Source organism: Bidens hawaiensis, unplaced genomic scaffold (genome assembly GCF_021521415.1).
Source record: "Bidens hawaiensis isolate Kalapana, Puna unplaced genomic scaffold, B.hawaiensis_p1.1 tig00077954_1, whole genome shotgun sequence".
Taxonomy (NCBI): domain Eukaryota; kingdom Viridiplantae; phylum Streptophyta; class Magnoliopsida; order Asterales; family Asteraceae; genus Bidens; species Bidens hawaiensis.
The window spans coordinates 1-6,202 of record NW_027503393.1 but is presented as its reverse complement, the minus strand read 5'-3'; the positions used below and the strand labels follow the sequence as shown (position 1 = coordinate 6,202).

The 6,202-nt window shown below is 42.6% G+C and overlaps 1 pseudogene across 1 annotated transcript; it reads left to right on the top strand.

Moving 5' to 3' along the window:
• The first annotated feature begins 3,088 nt into the window (after positions 1 to 3,088).
• Positions 3,089 to 3,853, top strand: LOC143606880 (protein LEAD-SENSITIVE 1 pseudogene; annotated as a pseudogene). Its single transcript, XR_013148834.1, has 2 exons — positions 3,089 to 3,179; positions 3,258 to 3,853. The product of XR_013148834.1 is annotated as a protein LEAD-SENSITIVE 1 pseudogene (transcript).
• Positions 3,854 to 6,202: the final 2,349 nt, after the last annotated feature.

The window sequence follows — 6,202 nt, the reverse complement described above, 5'->3', positions numbered from 1 at the left end:
TCACCTCACGCGCTGGCTTTATTATTCACAGCTCATAAGACGCCTCGCGCGCAAGCTGTTATTGTTCTTACAGCCCGTAAGTCGCCTCACGCGCTGGCTTTATTATTCACACAGCTCATAAGACGCCTCGCGCGCAAGCTGTTATTATCCTTACAGCCCGTAAGTCGCCTCACGCGCTGGCTTTATTATTCACAGCTCATAAGACGCCTCGCGCGCAAGCTGTTATTATTCTTACAGCCCGTAAGTCGCCTCACGCGCTGGCTTTATTATTCACACAGCTCATAAGACGCCTCGCGCGCAAGCTGTTATTATCCTTAAAGCCCGTAAGTCGCCTCACGCGCAGGCCTTTATTATTCACAGCTCATAAGATGCCTCGCGCGCAAGCTGGTATTATTCTTACAGCCCGTAAGTCGCCTCACACGCTGGCTTTATTATTCACACAGCTCATAAGACGCCTCGCGCGCAAGCTGTTATTATTCTTATGGCCCGTAAGTCGCCTCACGCGCAGGCCTTTATTATTCACACAGCTCATAAGACGCCTCGCGCGCAAGCAGTTGTTATTCTTACAGCCCATAAGACGCCTCGCGCGCAGGCATTATTATTCTCAAAGCTCGTAAGACGCCTCTCGCGCGCAGGCTTTTATTATTCTTAGCTCGTAAGACGCCTCATGCTCAGGCTTTATTATGCTACAGCTTGTAAGACGCCTCTCGCGCGCAGGCTTTTATTATTCTCAGCTCGTAAGACGCCTCTCGCGCGCAGGCTTTATTATTCTTAGCTCGTAAGTCGCCACTCGCGCATGCTCTATTATTATAGCTCGTAAGTCGCCTTGCGCGCCAGCTTCATTATTCTACAAGCTCATAAGTCGCCTTGCGCACCAGCTTCATTATTCTACAAGCTCGTAAGTCGCCTCGCGCGCCAGCTTCTTTATTATTTTACAGCTTGTAAGCCGCCTCACGCGCCAGCTTCATTATTCTACAAGCTCGTAAGTCGCCTCGCGCGCCAGCTTCTTTATTATTACAGCTCGTAAGTCACCTCGTGCGCCAGCTTCTTTATTATTACAGCTCGTAAGTCGCCATGCGCGCAGGCTCTCATTATTCTACAGGCTCGTAAGTCGCCGCACGCGCCAATTTTATTACTTTCACAGCTCGTAAGTCGCCTCACGTGCCAGCTCAATTATTATTCTTATAGCTCATAAGACGCCTCTCGCGCGCAAGCTTTATTACTTTCACAGCTCGTAAGTCGCCTCACGCGCCAGCTCAATTATTATTTTCAAAGCTCATAAGACGCCTCGCGCGCGCAAGCTTTATTACTTTCACAGCTCGTAAGTCGCCTCACGCGCCAGCTCAATTATTATTCTCAAAGCTCATAAGACGCCTCTCGCGCGCAGGCTTTTATTATTCTAAGCTCGTAAGACGCCTCTCGCGCGCAGGCATTATTATTATTTTAGCTCGTAAGTCGCTTCTCGCGCCAGCTCCATTATTATTATAGCTTGTAAGTCGCCTCGCGCGTAGGCTTTTATTACAACATGTCACCATCATGAAGAAAGCCTCTTAAAACTCAGACAATAAAGACAAGGCCAAAGAAAAGGGAAAAAACCGCCTCACACCTTATAAAGTCCAGCGCTCCACCTAGACGCTTGCGCGCCCAGGAGCAACACTGGACTTGGGGGGGCTTGTAGGGGTATGGTACTAAAACCCGGTTCTACGACCCTAAATCTATTATGTTTAGCTTATTTCATTACATGGACTAATACGATGTTATTGGGCCGAGGGGGTTTTGTGGAGGTAACCCTAACTGGGCTAGGCCCATTAGGGTACCATGATGGTGGCCATGAGACTCGTTTGGCTTATTTCATTACATGGACTAATACGATGTTATTGGGCCGAGGGGGTTTTGTGGAGGTAACCCTAACTGGGCTAGGCCCATTAGGGTACCATGATGGTGGCCATGAGACTCTATATAAGGAGGTCTCCACCTCCTTATCATGGGTCATGCTCAGTAAGAGCCACCACCACTTTTTGTGTCTGTGAACAAGAAATCCTCAGGATATCTTAGCAGTCGCCTCCACACCCCCGAAACCATTGCAAGTCTCGACGTTGCAGGTCGCCGGCGCAGCCGCAGAAGAAGAAGAAGATCAAGACGTGGTTCGTTCATCTCGAAAATCCGTGGAAACATCGTCATGGATCAGGTAAGATTCATTCCCTAATGGGCCTAGCCCAGTTAGGGTTACCTCCACAAAACCCCCTCGGCCCAATAACATCGTATTAGTCCATGTAATGAAATAAGCCAAACATAATAGATTTAGGGTCGTAGAACCGGGTTTTAGTACCATACCCCTACAAGCCCCCCCAAGTCCAGTGTTGCTCCTGGGCGCGCAAGCGTCTAGGTGGAGCGCTGGACTTTATAAGGTCCTGCGCTCCACCTAGACGCTTGCGCGCCCAGGAGCAACACTGGACTTGGGGGGGCTTGTAGGGGTATGGTACTAAAACCCGTTTCTACGACCCTAAATCTATTATGTTTGGCTTATTTCATTACATGGACTAATACGATGTTATTGGGTCGAGGGGGTTTTGTGGAGGTAACCCTAACTGGGCTAGGCCCATTAGGGTACCATGATGGTGGCCATGAGACTCTATATAAGGAGGTCTCCACCTCCTTATCATGGGTCATGCTCAGTAAGAGCCACCACACTTTTTGTGTCTGTGAACAAGAAATCCTCAGGATATCTTAGTAGTCGCCTCCACACCCCCGAAACCATTGCAGGTCTCGACGTTGCAGGTCGCCGGCGCAGCCGCAGAAGAAGAAGAAGATCAAGACGTGGTTCGTTCATCTCGAAAATCCGTGGAAACATCGTCATAGATCAGGTAAGATTCATTTCGTGCTTCGACAGTATACATTTTGGAAGTTTGTATTGGCTCCGTTTAGACACACATTATTTCAGTTGACTCATAAAAAGAAGGTTGAATTTCAAACGTCTTGCCTACGATAATAAAGTTTTTGAGTACTATGAAATGCAATTTCATTTCTTTTTCCTCCATAATATGCATATAAATACTGCCTTGAGATTGTTTTGACTAGCAAATGAGCTATGGATCTACTTTCCCAGAGAATCAAAAGATCCGAGCTCAAGGAAGGAGATCACGTATATACTTGGAGGAAGCAAATGTATAATCATCATGGTCAGTTCAATTTCTGTGTTAATTATTCACTTATATATTGTTGTTAATTCATTTATAAAAACATGCATATATATGCAGGAATCTTCATCGGACAAGACAAGATTATTCATTTTGTGAACCCAAAAAAAGATGGTAAACTTGGTTTATCAGCGAGCTCAAGCGTCATGAAAACCCCAGCTTGTCCGATATCGTATTGCGGGACAGAAAAAGTAGCTGGTGGTGGAGTAAGGATGACTTGCATAGACTGCTTCATAAGAAATGGATCACTCTACCGATACAAATACCAAGCACAGCGCGCGTTCGTTCGTGTCAAACTAATTAGAGGCGGGACGTGCACCACCAAGATGTCAGATCCTCCAGAAGAAGTCATACACAGGGCCACTTATCTGCATGAAAATGGGTATGAAGAGTATAGCTTGCGTAATAACAATTGTGAAGATTTTGCACTTTATTGTAAGACAGGTCTAGTGAGCATTGACATAAGTCACCAAGGGAGGAGCAGCCAAGTGAATAGGCTTCTTCCGACGAAAGTAAAGGATGGATATAGAAAGCTTACGAAGCCTTTTAAAACCGATTTGGGCATTCGTACGGATGTTGAGAAGGTGCGTGTGGAGATGTTAGCTTCTTATGTTGCCAATCTTAAATTGAAGAAATCGAATATATTAATGAAATGATTATGGGTAAAAAAACATTGTGTGCAACTGTGTTATATATGAATTAAGGTTGAGTATTGCGGTTTCATTGTCAAACAATGTATAATGTATGCATGTATGATGTATGTATGTTCTTATGTTTTTATTTATGAAATATGATATTTTCCAAACCGAACAAACTTTTTAGATTGCATTGCAGATTTGCAGTCATGTAATTCTAAGTATCCAAACATGTCACAAAGTGGATCACAAATTATTCAATCTTAATAAGAAGTTTACAAGAAACAATTTTCAAAACAACTAAACAAGAAAAATCTTGAAATAAGAAATTGAGAAGAACATATGGGTTGAAACCCTAGATAAATATAAGAGATTTGTAATTGTATGATGGAGTTATATTGTTCCAACAGCCACGATCACTATTCTTATAGCCAAGAAGCAGGTCACCAAATAAGCAAGGATTAACCGAATCAATTTACCAAAACACCATACCAAACTCATAGGATGATAGCCTGGAGCCACAGAGCTATTTTGAGAAGGAGCCTATTTCAATTGGAAGGGAAGCTAGAGACTTAAAGAAGAAGCCCATATGTCAGACTCCAACAAGAGTCCATAAGTGTAATAAGTCCAATGCATGCATCCAATATGCAAAAAAAAAACAAAGAAATATCCTAAGTGAGAAAAATAACAAGAGTTGGATTATAAAATTGAAAGAGGAACATGCCATTCCCTTGTTTGGATCGGTAAGCGGTTTCGATGGTGCAGGGGGACGAGAGATGGGCCGAAGTAGTAGTGGTCGCCGACTCGAACGATTTTGTTGAGCTCGTTGTGGATAGTCATCTCACGGAGAGCTGTTAGAGGATCCATTGCTGGGTTTTGATGTTGTAAATAGACTGTAGCAGGTGAAGTGTGGTGGCGGTGGCAGGTGAAGTGTGGCGGCGGCGGAGGCAAGTGGTGGCGGTGGCAGGTGGTGGTTGGTGGGTGAAGATGAAGATGAAGATGAGAGAGGAGAGAAAGAGAGGTATTTGTTTTTAAATATATTTATTTCATTTATTTCTGATTAGTAAATAACGGTGTAAAGTTACAAAACTACCTCACGTGCCTTGCACATGACCAAATTTAACGAGAAAAGTTAACGTGTTAGGGTCAAAGGACTTAACGTGAAAGGGATTTGAAACATCGAGTATGTTTTCTGCCATACCTTTCGCTAAATGACGTCTATTGAAAAAACGTTCATACATAAAGGACGTGTTTTTAATTGTTTTGATATTTTATACTTTGTAATGATTTGTTTTATTTTTTAACGTTGTTTTGTTTTGATCTAATATGTATATATTAGTTTGTTACGTTCACAAATCAAACAATCTGATGGCTTGAGAGGGGTTGGGGAGCAACCAGAGAGCGACACATAGGATTTTTTGATAGATATTCTATACATAGATAGATACATGTGAATACAACTTTGAATTTTGAGAACATACGCGGTTTTGAATACACGTGAATTTGATTTTTGTAAGTTTGAATTGGCTCCGTTTCTAGATACATGTAATTCAAGTTGATCTATAAACACGACTGGTCCCTCTCATTAGCTAATATGGGCACAACTTGCGAACACGACTTTGTGGCACACGATATCCTTCATTATTAGATAGTATATAGATGTAGATAAACATGATCGTCCCTCTGCATCAACTATATGTTGTTGATTAGTTATTATTATTTTTGATCATTTTTTTAAATAACAACTCACATACTTTCTAATTTACTCTAATTTACTTGAAAAATAGTATTTTAACCACCGTGTTGCTGGGGCAAGGGTACAACTGTAACCGAAGGAATTATGACTGATCACAAAATCAGTCATTATTCGAGAGTTTTATAGCCCAACTTGAACTTGACTTCCTTCATCACCACCAACCACAAAATATTATCATCTACCGCTACGACACCACCTCTAGCATCACAAACAACCTTCTAAGAACCAAATTTGAGACTATACAACCCAAGCCCAAACAAACTAAATTTTTTTAACAAAACCAATGAACTTATCTCAGGCATTTCATCAAACTCCTAGAAGACAACACTACCACAAATGCGAATCCCCTCCCAAACCTTCCAAACACAACCTGTTACAAAAAACAAAATTATGGGATTAACTCATATCAACCCGTTGCAAAGGGGGTTAACTCAGATTTTTTCATTGAAATTACCTTAACACCCTTCAAATACTTCCGTTGCTGATCACCTGTTGCCTGAACTGTCTTCTCATCTTAGATGATTGCTGGGTCTCTAGCTTTCGACATTACTGTAACTTTCTCGATTATTGTGTCTTGATTGATGAGTGTTGAAGGGTTTGTCATGGATTTGTAA